The sequence below is a fragment of the Panthera leo genome, chromosome F3 (genome assembly GCF_018350215.1).
Source record: "Panthera leo isolate Ple1 chromosome F3, P.leo_Ple1_pat1.1, whole genome shotgun sequence".
NCBI classification, from domain to species: domain Eukaryota; kingdom Metazoa; phylum Chordata; class Mammalia; order Carnivora; family Felidae; genus Panthera; species Panthera leo.
This window is the reverse complement of record NC_056696.1, coordinates 42,572,644-42,590,808: the sequence shown is the minus strand read 5'-3', so window position 1 is coordinate 42,590,808 and position 18,165 is coordinate 42,572,644. Positions and strand designations below refer to the sequence as shown.

General features: G+C 48.1%; 1 long non-coding RNA gene across 1 annotated transcript; it reads right to left on the bottom strand.

Moving 5' to 3' along the window:
* Window positions 1-780: 780 nt before the first annotated feature.
* On the bottom strand, window positions 781-15,221 carry LOC122212055. The gene is made up of 4 exons (XR_006198961.1): window positions 15,076-15,221; window positions 10,230-10,523; window positions 3,158-3,289; window positions 781-994 (listed from the first exon to the last, which is right to left on the bottom strand). It is a non-coding gene; the product is annotated as an uncharacterized LOC122212055 (long non-coding RNA).
* Window positions 15,222-18,165: the final 2,944 nt, after the last annotated feature.

The following is an 18,165-nucleotide window of genomic DNA, read 5'->3' as shown; positions in this document are numbered from 1 at the left end:
CAGTGGTGGGGTGGGGTTGGGGGCCCCCACAGAGAGACGGGGAGTAAACAGCCCAGCCACTGTCCCCAGGTCCACCTTGCTGAGGCTGAAGGCAGGGCTCCGGGGCTCTGGGGCGGGTCAGCTTCGGCTCCGGCCAGCCTGGGGTGGGGCAGCAGTGACAAGACTCCTCGACAACAGGATAAATAATCTTCAGCTGCAACAATAAAGATCAATTATGACCTAATCGCCCAGCCCAGTTCCAAAGGCCCAGGGGGTGGGTCTCTTTGGGCCTGTCCCTCCAGGTTTAATTACCTGAAGAGTCTTTGGACTTTGGGAGACCCAAAAGCCAAAGAAGATCTGCAATAATTAAGCCAGGGAATGGCCTTCACCAAAGAAGTGTCTGTGGGCATGGGGCAGCGAGCAGAGGGCATGGTAGGTCCCTCCTGGGTGCAGGTGTGTGGGGCGGGCATGGGGTGGGGACGGAGAACAGAAGCAGAGGAAGGGAGGCAGTGAGGCAGAGAGCTCCGAGGTCAGGAAGGAAACCCGAGTGAGCCTGAGAGGCATTCTCCGCCCCGTGAGGCAGGAACACGGGGAAGCCGCCCTCTGAGGACCCCTCTCACCCGGGAGTCCCCTCCAGTGTTCATGGCACATTTGCAAATGCTAGAACGGTTGGCAGTATCCTTGAAGGGACTGAAACGACTCAGAACAACACTAACCAAGCCAGCGTGGTTGTCGCACTCAACCGCTGCAGTACACAAAGACGCGGGGTCCAAGAAAGCACCTGCCCTTGTCGCCCACTCGCCCTGACTTGTCAGCCTTGGGGTACAGCTGTCTCTCTCTGACGCCAGCCTGGCAAAGCTCTACCTGGCATTACGGCTGTACCCTGCTTGGGACCAGCTGACACAACGTGCCCAGCTCCACATGCCGCATGACACACATCACCGATGGGATCTGCATCTCTCTTCCACCGTGTTGGCCCCTGGATTCTTGACCAGCCCCTTCGGCATCACAGCTCCTGAGAGGACAATGGAAGCCACCATTTTAGAGATGGGGCATGTGAGTGTTCGTTTTCTATCCAGAGGTGGCTCTTTGGACTCCCGTGTGCTTTCTAAATGAATTTTCACATTGTTTTTTTTTTTTTGCTAGTTGGGTGTACCTTTTTGGGGGAGGGGGGGCGTATACCTTTCGTTTTGGTTTTTAACTAGGCTTCATGCCAGCGTGGAGCCCAGGGTGAGGCTTGAACTCACAACCCTGAGATCAAGACCTGAGCCGAGAGCCAAGAGTCGGAAGCTTGAGCGACTGAGCCACCCAGGTACCCCGGGTATGCCTTTATTAATGACGGTTTTACATGTGTCCCCGTATCCTATCACCGCCATGACGGAGGCTCACCCTGGGTTAAGTTGTGTGCCCAAGCAGCCCACTGGGAAGAGAAGACAGAAGACAAGCTGCCTGTGAGCATGAGACCCATCCCCCACTCTAGCACGGAGATGCTGCTGTGTTTTAAAATCACCTTGGTGGATTTATATATTAGTGTTCTTTTCTATTTTAAAAGCGCTTCCCCATTGTGCTTTGGCTCACTGGGGCAATGCTGTTCTCCTGGTTGCGCCGATAGGCTTTTCAATCAAAACCAAACAACAAATCCACACGCTTCTATTTTTTTTATAGATCTCTGCTTTTTCGGGAAAATAAATATTTGTTGAATTGAAGTAGAAAAATTTTTGAGAAAGATGTTTTTGTACCTAGTGTATCTTGCTGTTGTTGTTGTTAAATAAGTGCTTTCAGTGACAGGGCTTTTGTTCTGAGAAAGAGCTTTTTACGGTGGGGGTAGGAGGGTGTTGTGCCTCCGGGTGGGGGGGGGGTGGGGATGTGTTGGGAGTTTCAAAGGAGAGTCTCGAGCAGTGGCCCCCTCTTCTTTCTCTTCTCCTCCCCTTTGTTTCTGCCTCCTAATTCACATATTCCCTCCTGTTGCCAATGTGATCCCACCCCCCAACCCGCCACAACTTGGCCTTCCAGCCGCTGTATGGTAGGAGAACAAGGCAGACAGTAATGCAGCTTGCTAGTGGGCATTACAGACTAACGAGGGGGAGCAGAGGTCCCGGTACATTGGAAGCCCCACAGAACCCATTTGTTCCAGTGTCCCACCTTGAGATGAACAGAAATTTGTTCTGGGGTTCAAGTGCGTGACAGCTAAGGTCCCTCTTTCCATCCCAAGCCTATTTCCAGGTGCCCGCAATTCACCAGGCTCTCTCAAAGATCAATTCACACATTGGGTTTTAGTTAGGAGCAAACACTAATGTATACGGGGTACAGGATGAATCCCACCCCTTCCTCAGCTAGTAGGGAGCAAGGCCCTAGGGACAAGGACACAGTGTGGCTACAGGCCAGTCCCAGCCACCTGTCACAGGGCCTCCCTCTCTTGTGACTCATCTCGCTGAGGGCCACAGGGCCAGCTAGATCTTTGGAGATGCAATGGTGAAGAAGCACAGTCCGGGCCCCCCAGAGTCCAGCATCTGGCGGGGCATAGACACTGAGATGATCAGTCACACCAGTGGATGGCAAATGTTATGGCGGGAGAAATTCTGGATCCTTAAAAGATGTATGGGTTTTCACCAAAAGCAGAAGAGGGGAAAGGCATCCAGGAAAAAGAACAATGTGTGAAATAGGATGACTGAAAAGAAACTTCAAGTAGTTTGGTAAGACAGGAGGGACAGCTGTAGGGAAGTGACGGCAGGAAATGAGAGCTCTTTGGGCTCATTTATTTATGCCAAGCACGGTTTTAGGTGCCGAGCAAGAGACAAGCTCCCTCTCTCATGGAACTTCTATTCTAGTGGGAGAGACGGATAACAAAAACCAAACAAACATAACAGAGTGAGAAATGCTAAGTAGAGAATTACTGCAGGAGTCATAGGGGCACTCCTTTGGGTTGGGCAGCCAGGAGAAACTTTCTGGAGAGAGCTGGATAAGAAAGTTGGCTCTATGAAAATCAGGCATCCCAGGCAGAGGAAACAGCTACCAGAGAGGCCCCACTCAACAGAGCTGCTTAAGGACATTTGAACAGTGGGATTGCTTCAAGAGATCATACCTCTTAAAGCATACCTCTCCAGCCCCTTGAAACAGATATCACTACATAACAAATTACCCCAAAAGTTAGTAACACAAAACAATGAATATATCTCACAAGGTTTCTGAGGCTCAGGATTCTGGAGGCAGCTCGGTTGGGTGTTTCTGTCTCAGGGTCTCTCTTCCTCACCAGGTGGGCTTCCCTATGGGGTTACTCACAACACAACAGCTTGTCCCCACAGTGAGTAATCTGAGAGAAAGATGGAGTCAGACAGAAACAGAGAGACAACATACCCCAAATAATGGCCACAGTCTTTGATGAGCTACCTGAGAAGTTGTGTAGCATCACTTTTGCCATGTGCTACTGGTGCAGTGTGCAAGGGGCTTTGCAAAATTGTGATTGTTGGGACTTGTGAACAATGGGGGCCATCTTGGAAGATGGCCGCCTCTGCCCTCTGGCCCTTAATGTTCGCACCCCTCTGGCATGCAAAATATACTCTTCCCCTGCCCCTCTCCCCACAAAAACCCAAAGTCTCCCCTCACTCCAGCACGAGCTGTATCTATCTCATCATCTACATCAAGTCCTCGTGCAGATAAGACTCCTCAGGTGTAGTTTCTTAAACAGGTTCCCATGAAAGTTTCCTGTTGACCAGTTAAACAAAGAGATGAGTTATCTGCTCCCACCATACCCTCTATACAAGGTAGGAGGGGCATAAGATAGCTGCTAGGTACATGCCTGTTCAAAAGGGAAAAAGTGGTCCATAACAATTCTGAAATCCAACCAAAGCCTGGTTGAAATCCTGGACCAAAGCCTGGTCCATAACAATTCTGAAATCCAACCAAAGCCAGGCTTTGGTTGGATTTCATATGGACTAAATCCATATGGACTAATCCTTCACGGCTTTTGGCTCTCCCCTCTGAACTCTTGTTCTGACCTCTGTGTCATCCCTCCCTTTTCATGAAAGTTAGCCTGCGTCTGCAGATGAGTGGTTTTCTCTTGCCAGTAGATTTTCGGGAGTACCAAAGGCCTCTTTTCGTTTTGCATCATCTCGATTGTGCATGAAAAGAATTAGGAAAAAAAAAAAAAAATCAGCCCAGAGCCCAGACTACAAAATTGCTAGGAACGGTAGCAATTATTATTATTATTATTTTACAGTTCATTTATTTATTTTGAGAGACACAGAGCACAAGGAGTGGAGGGGCAGAAAGTGAGAGAAAGACAGACTTCCAAGCATCAGTGCAGAGCCTGACACGGGGCTCGATCTCACCAAGGGGCTCAATCTCACGGTGAGATTACGACCTGAGTCGAAATCAAGAGCCAGATGCCCAACTGCCCAGCTGGCTGCACTGTCCAGGTACCCCATGGGAGCAATTGTTATTAAAAGGAGGTATGAAAGGTAGAACAATGGCCCCTAAGGATGTTGAGTCCTAATCCCTGGAAACTATGACTAAGTTACCTATGTGGCGAAAGGGACTTTGCAGATGTGACTAAAGTAAGGACCTTGAGGTGGGGAGATGATCTTGGATTATCCAGGTGGATAATATAATCATAATGATTCCTAGAAATGAAAGAAGGAGGGGTCACCAGGGTGGCTCAGTTGGTAGAATGTGTGACTCTTGATCTTGGGGTTGAGGGTTTGAGCCCCACGTTGGATGTAAAGATTACATAAATGCATACATACATACATACATACATACATAATACATAAATAAAAATTTTAAAAAGGTAAAGAAAGAAGGAGGCACGACCTTTCCAGAAGAAAATGGAAGGACACTGCAGAGCTTGGAGGGACATAATTGTTGGCCACAAGAGGCCATAAGCCAAGGAACGCAGGTGGCCTTGGGGGGCTGGAAAAGACAAGGGCATGGACTTTTCCCTAGAGCTTCTAGAAGGCATGCAGCCTTGCCAACACCTTGGTTGTAGCCTAGCAAGAGCCATTTTGGATTTCTGGTCTCCAGAAGTATAAGATAATAAATGTGTGATGTTATAAGCCACTTGGTTTGTGGTAATTTGTTATAGCAGCAATGGGAAGGTAACAGAGGGGGCAATGGTGCCATGGAAGATAGGAAGGGGTAGGAACAGACTGGGGGAAAAGATTTATGTTAGGGACATGTTAAGTTTATAGAGCCCAGGTGCAGATGTGTAAGGACGAGCTGCGTATTTGAGGCTGGGGCCCAGGAGCAGTTGTGGGCTGAGCAAAGAGACCAGGGTTTCAGGAGATATGGAAGCCACAGAAATGAATGAAGGATGTGAGCATGAAGAGGTGAAGAGTGGAGGATGCCTGGAGGGCAGGCCAAGGAGGAAAAGCAGAGGAGCCCTTGAAGGAGGGAGAGAAGGAGCACTTAGCAAGGATTAACTAGGAGATTAGCATCCCTTCCAAGGTGGTAAAGAGATAACAACGCAGCAAAGACTCTAGTTTCCTTTTGCTTATTCCCTGGGGTCTGCTCTTTATTTTCTGCGTGTCTGAATCAGGAGAGTTGGTCTGGAAAACCTCATGGGATGGGGTCTTGTAGCTCCCAGGATCCCAGGGAAGAAGGATGGGGGAGCAGCAGAAAAAGCATGCCTCTGAGGTGGCCCTACCATCATCCTGGGAGTGAGGCCCAAGACCTGGCCCGTGTCTCAGGAGCACACTTCAAGATCTTCAGGGAACAGAGCGGCAGAGGGACCATCAGAGCAATGCTGTCTTTTTTACTTCTTTGCTACTCCACCCAGGGGCCTAGTTTTATCCTGAGTGGAGCGAACAATCCAGGGTGCTTCCTTTGGGGGCCAGATGAGGCCCACATGGGGCCACGTGCGCAGAACTAGGTCTAGGTCGTGCTGGGGAAGGAGAGACGTCCTTCTGGATGTTTCCTTTCCTAAGTGGAGGGCCCTGACGACGTATCTCCCATTTGACTGGAAAGGCTAAAGGGCTCCTTGAAGCCTCCTTGCTTCGAAAACATCCGTAAGCATGTTTATCACTTAGGAAGGCTTTTCAATGACAAGAAACAGAAAAGCCAGCTAACAAGGGCTTACATGAATTGGGATTTATTTTCCTTCCATAACAGGAAGTCTGGAGGTTGTCAATAGCTGGCATTGGTTTAAGGCACCATAATATCAGGGATAACATCTTATGTTTTTCTTTGCCTTTCACTCATAGTCACACTGTGGATGCCATAGCTCCAGGCATCTCATCCTCATTCCAGGTAGACAACAGGGGGAAGGGATGGTGCCAGATGCATCTGTTCCATTTATTAAAAAAAAAAAAAAAATCAAGGGTTTCCTAAAAGCCAAGCAGGGTTTTGCTTACGTCTAACCAGCCAGGACATTGTCAAGAATCACCTAGGGCTAGAGAAGACAAAGAGTGGTTTAGTTTTTCCAGTCTCTAGAGCGGAGACTGCTCCAGAAAAGAGGTTTGGAATGGGTGGGGGTAAGCCACTGTATAACTAACGGGATGCTTGTTGCCTCTCCTTAAAGGAGACGTTGGGTTCCATTTGAGCGCAGCTGGGGTATAAGGGATGCCACACACGCCACCACCAGGCCGACCCCAGGTGACCAGGCACTTGGCACCACAGGCCGCAGCCCACTCACACCTCCCTCTCGGGGAGTTTCTGTCCCATAGGGCCACACCATTGGAGGAGAAAGAGAAGACGGTGTCTGTCTTAACTTTTAAGCCATAAAACCTAGGGCTGTTATTTTTGAGGCCACGGATAACTGTTCAGTTAACTCAAAGAAGAAGAAGTCCAACCATTGGGGATGGTGACTAGTTCTCACCTTTCAACCAGCTGCTAGGCCTTGGCGAGGCAGCTGGTACCCCGGCTGGCTGGGGCGGGGGAAGGGTGCGGGGGGGGGCACATGAGGATCCCCTCGAAGCCAGCTCTGCCCCTTTCCTTCTGCCTTCACCCTGGGGGCTTGTTTTCACCCGGTCCCGCCTGTTTATCCTTAGTTTGGGCGGCCCTCCCATCTCTCTCACCTGCAGGTGGACCGTGTCTGAAGCTGTGTTGACACCCACCCCCTCCCTGCCCACCCACGTACTGCCCACCCCACTGCGGCAGGCTGGTGGGGAGATCCACCTTCCTAACCGCAGCCCCGCGCCAGGCGCACACATGATCCTGCGAACATTCCCCAGAGCGATGGAAGCTATTAGATGTGGTGGGAGGGTGTGGAGGGGAAGGCTCTGCCCACTCCCTCTGGGAGAGGATCAGGATTTGGGAAAAATCCAGAAGGACCTTCAGGCATGACTCACACTTGGTGCTCAGTGGGTGTCTGCCCACAGGAACAAGAAGGTAGGCACCCCCCCCCACCCCCATTGTCAAGCACGCCTGGGGGGAGGGGGGCCGGTCTCCTGCTGCTTCTGCTGTGCTAAAGCGAGCTCCTTGGCTCATGCTTTGGAAGCTGGACCTTCGCAGAAACAGCACCCAGCCTGCCTGGGGGTGGAGCCAGAGCAGGAGCTGTGTCCAGCAAGGTCACCGCATCTCCTAGTGATTAATGGACAAGGGTCGCTCACATCGACCCCATTTCCTGAATCCAAACAGCCCAGGAATGGGGGAGGGGTGCAGGGCAGCGGAAGGCTGATACAGGAAGAACTTCCAAAGTTCTGCCTTAGACCCTCTGCTGTGCTGGTAAGGGTGTAGGCAGAGGGGGAAAGCGACCCTCTTGGGAGCTGTGGGTGGGAATACAAATTGGCTTAGCATTTGGCCTTACCTACCCGATTTTAAATGTGCCCGCGTGATATGTATGCTACAGAGAATATTTACACACACATGGTAGCTGAACGAGGTTACTCTGAATCTGGAGCATGATTTGCGGGAGTTGAGGGATGTACACTTTTTACTTCCTGCACCTCCGGATGTGCATTTCTTGCCGATGAGCACGTATCACCTACCTTGCTAATTATGAAAATAGCATCACCACCATCTTCCCAGTTCAAATGTGTGATCAGTGTAGATAAATACATTATCACCCTGGGGGAGAATTCTGGCCTGGGGGCTCCTGAGTTGCACAGGTAGGAGTTTTTGGGTTTTTGTTTTTGTTTTTGAGAGAGAGTGTGAGATTGAGGGGGAGGAGCAGAGAGAGAGAGGGAGACAGACAATCCCGAACAGGCTCCAAGCTGTCAGTGCAGAGCCCCACACCGGGCTCGATCTCACAACCATGAGATCATGACCTAAACTGAAATCAAGAGTCGGACGCTTAAACGGCTGAGCCAACTAGGCCCCCCCCACACGTAGAAGTTTTTGAGAGTCTGGAGGGTCACAGGGGACAAGATGCAACTGGCAAGGGGACTTGGGGGCACAGTCAGAGAGGGCAGTGTCCAGCCTTTTCTGCTTGGGCTGCCTCAGGGCTCTCCCCTGAGCCTGAGCCCCAGCACCCAGTTTATTAAGGTGAAGAAATAGCAAACAGGAAGAGAAAAAAAATATATAGCTGCCCATAAAAAAAGATAAAGTAAATTAAAAGAAATAAAAAGATAATTAAAGTGATATAAAAAGCAGTATGCAGTTAACTGAGGGAAGGAACTAAAATAGCCCCCAGCTCGGCCCCCAGCTCTCCTGTAGCTGTACCGCCCTGGGGTTGCTGAGCACAGACACTACCCCTCGAGGGCCCCCGGTGTCCCAACTGCACTGACCTGGGAGGCCGGCAGGGGTGGTCTCCCCATCTGCTGCTCTGTGCTGGGGAGCAGCGCACGGGCTGCTCCCTAAATGCTCACGGCAGAACTGGAATCTGGTGGGACCCTTCAGACAAAAGCGGGAAGGCTTGGGACCCTGGGAGGAGCACCGGGATGTGGGGAAACGGGACTGTCACCGAGCTACAGACCCTGAGCCCCCCACAGCCCCATTCTCGCCCGTTTCCTGCTTCTCAGGCCTGCCTTTCTCTTCCTCAAAGAAGGGGGTGTCCAAGCTTTCTTCCAGGGAGTCCTTGGGGCCCCAAAGCCCTCTCTCTCTTTTTTTTTAATGTTAACATTTATTCATTTTTTGATAGAGACAGAGCATGAGTGGGGGAGGGGCAGAGACAGAGAAGGAGACACAGAATCCGAAGCAAGCTCCAGGCTCTGAACTGACAGCACAGAGCCCAACGCGGGGCTCGAACTCACGGACCGTGAGATCGTGACCTGAGCTGAAGTCAGATGCTTAACCGACTGAGCCACCCAGGCGCCCTGCCAAAGCCCTCTCAAGCCCACCTCTCCCTGGTCTCTCTGGGAGTCTTCCCCTTCCCAGGGCAACTGACAGAACGTGTACCCCTTTAGGACACAAGGGATAGTCTAGGACTTGGCCTAGCTCTGAGGAGAGGGCTTGACCAGCCCCTCTCCGTGTGCAGTATGTTGCCCAAAGTCGGGGTTCTGGAGAAATCCCATGAGGAGACCTCAACCTTCCCCACTAAGGTTATGTCAGTCTGGCTGTCAAAGGCCTCTCTGCTAGGTGGGGGAGAACAGAATGCCTGGCTCTCCTTCTGGCAGCTTCCTCTCTGTGGCCCCTGCAGCAACAGCGAGAACAGGGCCTCATCCTCACTCCTCTGTCTGACTTGCAAGAACAACGCCTTCTCCTTCCATATAGAAAAGAAGCCTCTGCAGCGAGTGGAAAGCTTAAACACGCGTTGCTGCATCCTCGCCGTGGAATATTCTTGAGTGTGTGAAAGGATGAGCGGTATCTGCATGTGGGGACGGGGAAGGGTGTCTGTGCCAGGTTATTGACGCCGAGGGTCTGGTCTCCCAGAACAAAGAAACACTTAACCGGAAATAAATCTCCACCACGGAGCACAGCCTTCTGCTTTGAGACTGGGTGTTTTCCAAGGCTTCAAAAGCCCCGGGACCAATTCTTGGTTAAGGCTCGAGCTTAAATTTTGAGGGCTCCCCACCACCTCCCCCACCACCCAGAAATCTCCTCGGGGAAAGAAACGCTCCCAAGTACAGAGCAATCTGGCTCTGAGGGAGGGGCGGGGGTAAATGATCACCCCTTGCTCCCCCAAACCGCAGGGGTCTTTCCTCAGTCACTACAAAATAGCACGATAACAATAAAAACGAGAAGATGAGATAAGAGGAACATAATATAAAATTATAAAGAACAAAATAGAGATAAGGAATCATCAAGATAAGCAACACAGAAGTAGAGGACCAGCAGATTAAGAGGATAAAAGAAAGAAATGAGCTTTAAAATGATACGAAACATATAATCAACAATTTACAAGATTAGGGGCTGAAGTTACAAAAACAAAGGTTTACCCTGGTCAGATGGGACGAGCGATCAGGGAACTAAAGAGGCCAGCAGTACACAGGGTTCTTCTCTGTCTCATCCAGAGTCAGGATTTGAGCCCGATTTAGCCGACTCCGACATCCCTTCTGGACCACGTCTCGCCTCTCAAACGTTGTTGGACCTTTGTTTCTGACTTTTGCCAAAACTCGTAACATGGTCTTCAACTCATCTTTCTGCCAGGGGTTCCCGAAGCAAATTTTATTGGGAACTAGTATACCAAAGTTCCACAATGCCAAGTTCTGAGTTCCGGAACTCCAAAAGCCCTGAAAATCAAAAACGTCATCTTTTATTTGGAGGCAAAACCCAATGTGGCCGGAACCCATTTGGTGGCAAAACCTGACCTGAACTGAAGTGAAGCTATTCCTAGGATGAGTGTTCGTCCATTTCCTTTCAGAAACATCCATGTGTCTGGTTACAGGGCACTTCCATACACCCAGCCCTGGGAGTTGTGTGATACAGAGCGTTGGTGCCTTACATCTTTTTTTTTTTAACCACCTTTCTAAAATTCTAAAACACATCAGGCCTCAAGGTTTCAGATAAGAGATTGCGGACCCAGGGTGCCTGGGTGGCTCGGTCCGGTAGGCGTCTGACTCTGGATTTCGGCTCAGTCATGATCTCACAGTTTATGAGTTCGAGCCCCACACTGACAGTGCAGAGCCGGCTTGGGATTCTCTGTCTCCCTCTCTCTGCCCCTCCCTTGTTGCTCACTCTCTCTCTCTCTCTCTCAAAATAAATAAATAAACTTAAAAAAAAGAGAGAGAGAGATTGTGGACTTGAATGAAAAATGTCCACTGGATATGCACAAGTGTGTATATATATATATATATATACACACACACACACACACACACACACACACACACACACACATGGTGGAATATTATACAGCAATGACAATGACTGATCCACACTATGTGCAGCATAATGTGGAGAGAAAGAAGCCAGACACTGAAGCATCTGTGTTGGAAGGCTCACGACCACATTATTTTTGTGTGTCCATCTCTTAAATTCTATTTATATAAAGTTCAAAGACAAGAAAGCTACTCAGGTAGGATTCTCTCATCAAATATAGGCCAGTACCCTGATTGCCGCTCCCCCTTCGGGGCCTCGGCTGACCCCCTGTGCTCACAGCCCTGTCACCGGCTCAGGGCCAGTCGGCTGTGCTCCCTCCCTTTCCACCTTCCTCTCTCCGCCTTTGTCTCCAGCCCCTCTTTGCTTTCCCTGGGTGGAGTGCTCATGGGATGGTGGCAATCTTGTCTTTTCATGCTTTTGTCCCAACTCCATTTGGGGTCCCTCTCCACCCTCTTCCCCGGCCATTCACATCAGTGTTTTATCTTCCTTCATTCCCTCTCCTCCTTGGCTGACGGGGCTGCTGATCCCCACGCGGTCTGCTCTCTTCCTGTCCTTGCGTCTCCACCGTCTGATCCTGGGGATCAGCTGGCTCTGGGCTTTTGTTTGGGCCGCAGGGCTTTCTCTCTGCCTCTGCCTCTCTGTCCCACCACCCTCCCTTCCTTCCCCCTCGTCTCGATGTCCTTTGTGGGACGTGTACTTTTATCTCCCTTTGATTTGCTCTCTCCTCTTTGTAGAAGAATGAAAGTCTCGGCTAATTGTAGCGGGAGGGCAGCGACGCCCCTTTTCCCCTCCCGGCGTCTTCCCCACCAGGCCGAGCAGGAAGGGAAATGAGGGCAATTCAGACTCCCACCTGCTCCCCGAGTCAGCTCGGGTCTCTCTCCCCCACGGGCTCTTCTTCCCCAGCTTTCTCAAGGGGAGCCCCTCACCACCGCCTACACCAAGTCTCCCTAGACCATCGCTGGTCCATGTCTGTCTTCACCGCGTACTGGTGTGTGTCAGCCATCACGGAAGGTGCTCGGCGCCGAGTGGTGGCCAAGACAGTTGGGCGGTCTCTGAGTTCACAAGTCCTAGCAATAAAGCGGGCCAGGAGTCTGATAGGGCAGTTACTTTAATGTCTCCAAACAGAGGACCTGAACTCAGCGTGGGGGCAGGGACTGTCTCTGAGGAACTGGCGTCTGGATAACTAACTTGCAGGAGTTAGTCAGGTGGGAGACGGAAGGTAAACAGGTCCTGGACAGACAGGACATTTGTCTCATGGAGAGACGACATGATGTGAAATTCCCTGCATGAATTTGCGGGGCATAAACTGCTGGGGACCCGTGATGAAGTCTTGCAAGGAGCCTGGAGTTTATTCTGAGGATGTGGGCAAGTCATGGGAGTGTTTTCAATGGGGATGTGACGGATCCTGTTTGTGTTCGGGGTGGGGTGGAGAACAGAGCACGACTGGAGGGAGGGTGAGGAGGTTATTCAGTCTCTATGGCCGCCATAATAGATTCCCACAAATTTAGTGGCTTAAAACAACACGACTGTAATCATGTGATAGTTCTGGAGGTCAGAGGTCCAAAGTCGGACTCGTGGGCTACAGCTAAGATTCCGGCAGAGCTGGAACCTTCCAGAGGTTCAAGTAGAAAATCACTTTCCTTGTCTTTTCCAACTTCCAGAGGCCACCTGCATTCTTGCAGATCATAGCCCCTTCTGCCACCTTCAAAGGCCATCTTGCAAATCTTCCACTGTCACATTCTCTCCCTCATCTGACCTTCCTGCCTGTTATATGGAACTTTGTGATTATATCAGGCCAACCTGGATAATTCAGGATAATCTTCCCATCTCAAGAGCCTTAATTTGGCTACATCTGCAAAGTCCCTTATGCCACAGATGGTGGCATGTTCACAGGTTCTGGGAAGTAGGATGTGGACATCTTTGGGGGCCTAGCACCGGAGGCTATTGTGGTATTTCAGGATGGACACAATGATAGCTTAAACTGAGTAGTAGCAGTAGAGGTGGAACCAAGGGGATAGATCTGAGATAACTTTAGGAAGTAGACTAATTGTTGACTGATTGGAGATGGGAGACGAGGGAGAGGGATGAGCAGGGAGCCCTTCTAGCTCTCAGGCTACAGCAACTGACCAAATGGCAATGCTGTTTACCAGACAGAGGACACGAGACAATACCGTGTTCAATACAGGGAGTACAATAAATACAGGAAGAGATGAGTTTGAACTACCTCTGAGGCATCCAAGAAGAAATGCCCAGAAGGCAGCTGGGCATTTATCTTCTTCCGGAGCCCAGAAGAAGGGTCTGCGAGGGCCACAGAAGTTAGAAAAAAGAGTCAACAAATTATGGCCAGCAGACTGTTGTACAAATAAAAGTATTACCAGAACACAGCCAGGCTCATTCACATCCGCATTGTCTGTGGGTGCTTTTGCACTACAGAAGCAAAGCTGAATATTTGCAATACAGAACGTTTGGCCTACTAAACCATATGGCCCTTTCACAAGACGTATGGCAACACTTGGGTTGGAGAATCACCAGCCCAAAGGTGGTACATAGGAGTGTAGGGTGACCCAGGGCAAATATGTGGAGGGAGAAGCCCAGAGGCCCAAGAAACCCAGCATTCAAGAAACAGGAATAATACAAAGAACCATAGATAGACATTGAGAGCTAGTGGCCAGAGACATAGGGAGACAACCAGGAGAGCTAAAGCTACAGAAGACAAAAAAATATGTGGCAGCTTTAAAATATGTCACAATCTCTCTGACACTGAAGGGGATCAGAATCTGCCACCCCAAAATATGCCACTTTGGCATAAGGGTTATTTTGAGCTGAAGACAACTGAGAAACAGCAAACACCACAAAAAACCAAACCAAAACAAAACAAAAAAACAACAAAACAAAAACCACCCAAAAACAAACAAACAAACAAAAACCTCTCTGCCCTCCCCAACTATTTGCCTAGAAGCAGGCTTAGGTTCTTAATCACCAGAGACTCTTATCAGCCCAGAGACAGCACAGAGAGGAATCTACATAACAAACCTCACTGAAATAACCCTTATCTTCCATTAGCTTTCCCTATATATTTTCCTTCCCATGGTTTGCCACTCTCAGAAGCCTAAAACCCTTTTCCTTTGGCTTGCCATTTCTCTACAAATTTATTGGTTTTTGTTAAGATGCTACAAGCCTAAATTCTAACCACCCTTCTGAATGACTCTTCACTGTTCACTCTTTCTCCCTCCTGTATGAGCTCTACACCGTGTTAATAAACTCTATTTGTTTTTCTCTTGTTAATCTGTCTTTTGTCGGTCTAATTTGCAGGGCCCCAGGTAATGAATCTAAGAGGGTAGAGGGAAAAGGTTTTTTCCTCGTCTACAGTACTCCTCGATACTCCTACCCTTGGTGGTGGGCTAGCCTTGATGACTCTATTCTCAGAAATGGAATCAACCAAAGTGGTAATGTGTAAATTTAGTCATAAAAGGTCATATTTTAGGTCATAAAAGGACTGTACATTCCTCCACTTTCTGAAAATAATAAAGGAAGGAAGTTATGCCATATTGTGGGAACACACAAACAGCCTACAGAGACATCCACATGATGAGTGGTTGAGGCTTCCAGCTGAGAACCAGAGAGGAACTTCGGCCACCTGCCAAAAGCCATCTGAATGAGCCATCTTGGTAAATCCCCAGCACTACGCAAGCCTTCAGATGACCACAGCTTGGCCAGCGTCCCGACTGCAACTACGAGAGCTTCTGGACAAATCCACCCAGCTCAGACGTTCTGGAATTCTTGACCTAAGAAACCTTGAGATCATAAATATTTGTTGTCTCAGGTGACTAAAGTTTTGGTGTAATTTGTTATACGACAGGTATAACTAATACAACAAGGAAATAAGTGTTTCAAGGAAAGCGTGATCAATGGCCATGCAGCTTAGAAGTCGAATGGAATTTAGCAGAGTGTGTCCATGGTTACCTTCTGGGGTGTGCTGAGTCCTGTGGGACTGTTCCAGAGTTGATGAAGTCTAACAAAACTTTTGTAGGAGCTCCTTGGCCAGGATGAGGACAAATGAAGCTGGCCATCATTTGTTTTCTCACATATGAAATGCTGGAGGGGAAGAAAAGAAAGGGGCATGTGGGGCTTCTCTAGAATCAGTCCTCCCTCTTTAGACAATTTTGGCCCATAGCAGTGTGAAGTTGGAAAAGCCTTATTTTTTTTTAATGTTTATTTATTTATTTTGAAAGAGAGAGAGCAATCAGGGGAAGGGCAGAGAGAGAATCCCAAGCAGTTTCCATGCTGCCAGCATAGAGCCTGAGGTGGGGCTCGACCCCGTGAACCAAACCATGAGATCATGACCTGAGCTGAAATCAAGAGTTGGACGTTCAACCGACTGAGCCACCCAGGTGCCCCAAGAGCCTTAGGTGTTTTTTTTTTTTAATTTAATTTTTTAAAATTTATATCCAAATTAGTTAGCATATAATACAACAATTTCAGATTCCTTAGTGCCCCTTACCCATTTAGCCCATCCCCCCCACACACCCCCTCCAGTAACTCTCTGTTTGTTCTCCATATTTATGAATCTCATGTTTGTCGCCCTCCCTGTTTTTATATTATTTTTGCTTCCCTTGCCTTATGTTCATCTGTTTTGTCTCTTAAAGTCCTCATATGAGTGAACTCATATGATGTTTGTCTTTCTCTGACTGACTAATTTCACTTAGCATAATACCCTCCAGTTTCATCCACAGACTTGCAAATGGCAAGATTTCATTCTTTTTGATTGCCGAGTAACACTCATTGTATATATATACCACTTCTTCTTTATCCATTCATCCATCGATGGACATTTGGGCTCTTTTCATACTTTGGCTACTGTTGATAGTGCTGCTGTAAACATGGGGGTGTATGTGTCCCTTAGAAACAGCACATCTGTATCCCGTGGATAAATGCCTAGTAGTGCAATTGCTGGGTCGCAGGGTAGTTCTATTTTTAGTTTTTTGAGAACCTCCATACTGTTTTCCAGAGTGGCTGCACCAGCTTGCATTCCCAAGGAGGCTTATGTTTCTAGAAAGGCACTAATTACAAGTCCTTCCTGGGCCTTTGGCCAGAAGGCTTATGGAGAAAATCAAATAAACGAATATTCTCTGCTACTTCTCTGAATTCCTCTGAAGTCAGGACATCTGTTGATGCCTTTCTTATATTTAGTAAGTGATCAAAAGTGATTCGTGTGCTTCAGTCCATAATCACCTGACCACACAACTCTTGAGGGGGAAAATGTCCCAGGAATCTGACTTCAGTTTCCACTTCTCACCTAAAACTCGTCTCTCAAAAATATCACAGAACCATGTGCCAGATCGACCAACCCTTTCTTGGTTGCATACTTTTTGACATAGATCAGCTAGTTTGGTGAGAGAATGAAGCTGTATACAATGAATTAACTTCTTTGCTTGGTTTTTTTTTTTTTTTTTTTTTTTTTATAATTCTCAACCTAGGTATATTTTATTAAGCCATCTTTTTTTTTTTTTTCTTATGCATTCTCAAGACTGGCCTTTTCTATGCATGTATGTTTCATTTTATTTATTTATTTATTTATGTATTTATTTATTTTTATTTTTAAAAATTTATATCGAAATTGGTTAACATATAGTGCAACAATGATTTCCGGAGGAGATTCCTTAATCCCCCTTGCCCATTTAGCCCATCCCCCCTCCCACAACCCCTCCAGGAACCCTCAGTTTGTTCTCCATATTTAAGAGTCTCTTATGGTTTGTCCCCCTCCCTGTTTTTATATTATTTTTGCTCCCCTTGCTTTATGTGCATCTGTTTTGTCTCTTAAAGTCCTCGGACGAGTGAAGTCATATGATGTTTGTCTTTCTCTGACTAATTTCGCTTAGCATAATACCCTCCAGTTCCATCCACAGAGTCGCAAATGGCAAGATTTCATTCTTTTTTGATTGCCGAGTAATACTCTATTGTATATCTATACCACATCTTCTTTATCCATTCATCCATCGATGGACATGTGGGCTCTTTCCATACTTTGGCTGTTGTTGATAGTGCTGCTATAAACACGGGGGTGCATGTGTCCCTTCGAAACAGCACACTGGTTCCCGTGGATAAATGCCTTGTAGTGCAACTGCTGGGTACTAGTTATGTACCATTTTGGGGCAGAATTGAGAAAACAGTAACTCAGATAACTTCCGGTGTTCTGCGGCTCAGAGGAGGAACCCTCGTTGAGAAAGACACTCACAAGCATGTGTTGGATTTCAGGGTTGCTTCAGCTTGAAGAATTCTGGCTAACTCAGCATGAGGCCACTGAGCTCCTGAATAGGCTGCTCCATATTTAGACACTTACTATGGTGGCTTGTTTACTTGTTTCTTATGTTTTATTCACTTTTATCATGTTAGCTTTTGGTCCCTTTAATCATTCAGTCTTCGATTTGAAGTGATTTGGCACAATTCAATTGTTCGTAATGTGCTTTGTCTTTTCTTACTATTTTATACCTCTTTTTTTTTTCTTCATTTAAAGTGCTTGTTCTCCGTGATTGTTTTTTTTAAATTTTTTTTTTAACATGTATTTATTATTGAGAGACAGAGAGACAGAGCATGAGCAGGGGAGGGGCAGAGAGAGGAGGAGACACAGAATCCGAAACAGGCTCCAGGCTCTGAGCTGTCACCACAGAGCCCGACACCGGGCTTGACCCCATGAACCGTGAGATCATGACCTGAGCTGAAGTCGGACGCTTAACTGACTGAGCCACCCAGGTGCCCCATCTTTATTAATTGCTTTTTAAAAAATAATTTCTTTTCTGTTAGTTTACTAATTGGGAGTCATAAGCACACCCCTAGGGTGAGCCATGCTATATGTGATCCATACCAGAAGCTAAGGAGGACAGAGGATTCTTCCCTCTAGGTCACCTTTCTAGGTCCCTTTAAGGACACCACATTCCCTTCCTGTTTCAAAAAGTTGTAACCTGATTGATATGGGAGACCCAGCATCCAGAAGATCCCCCAAGATCAAGTGCGATGGCCGCTGACATTTCCATCCCCCAGAGTACATGTCCCTAT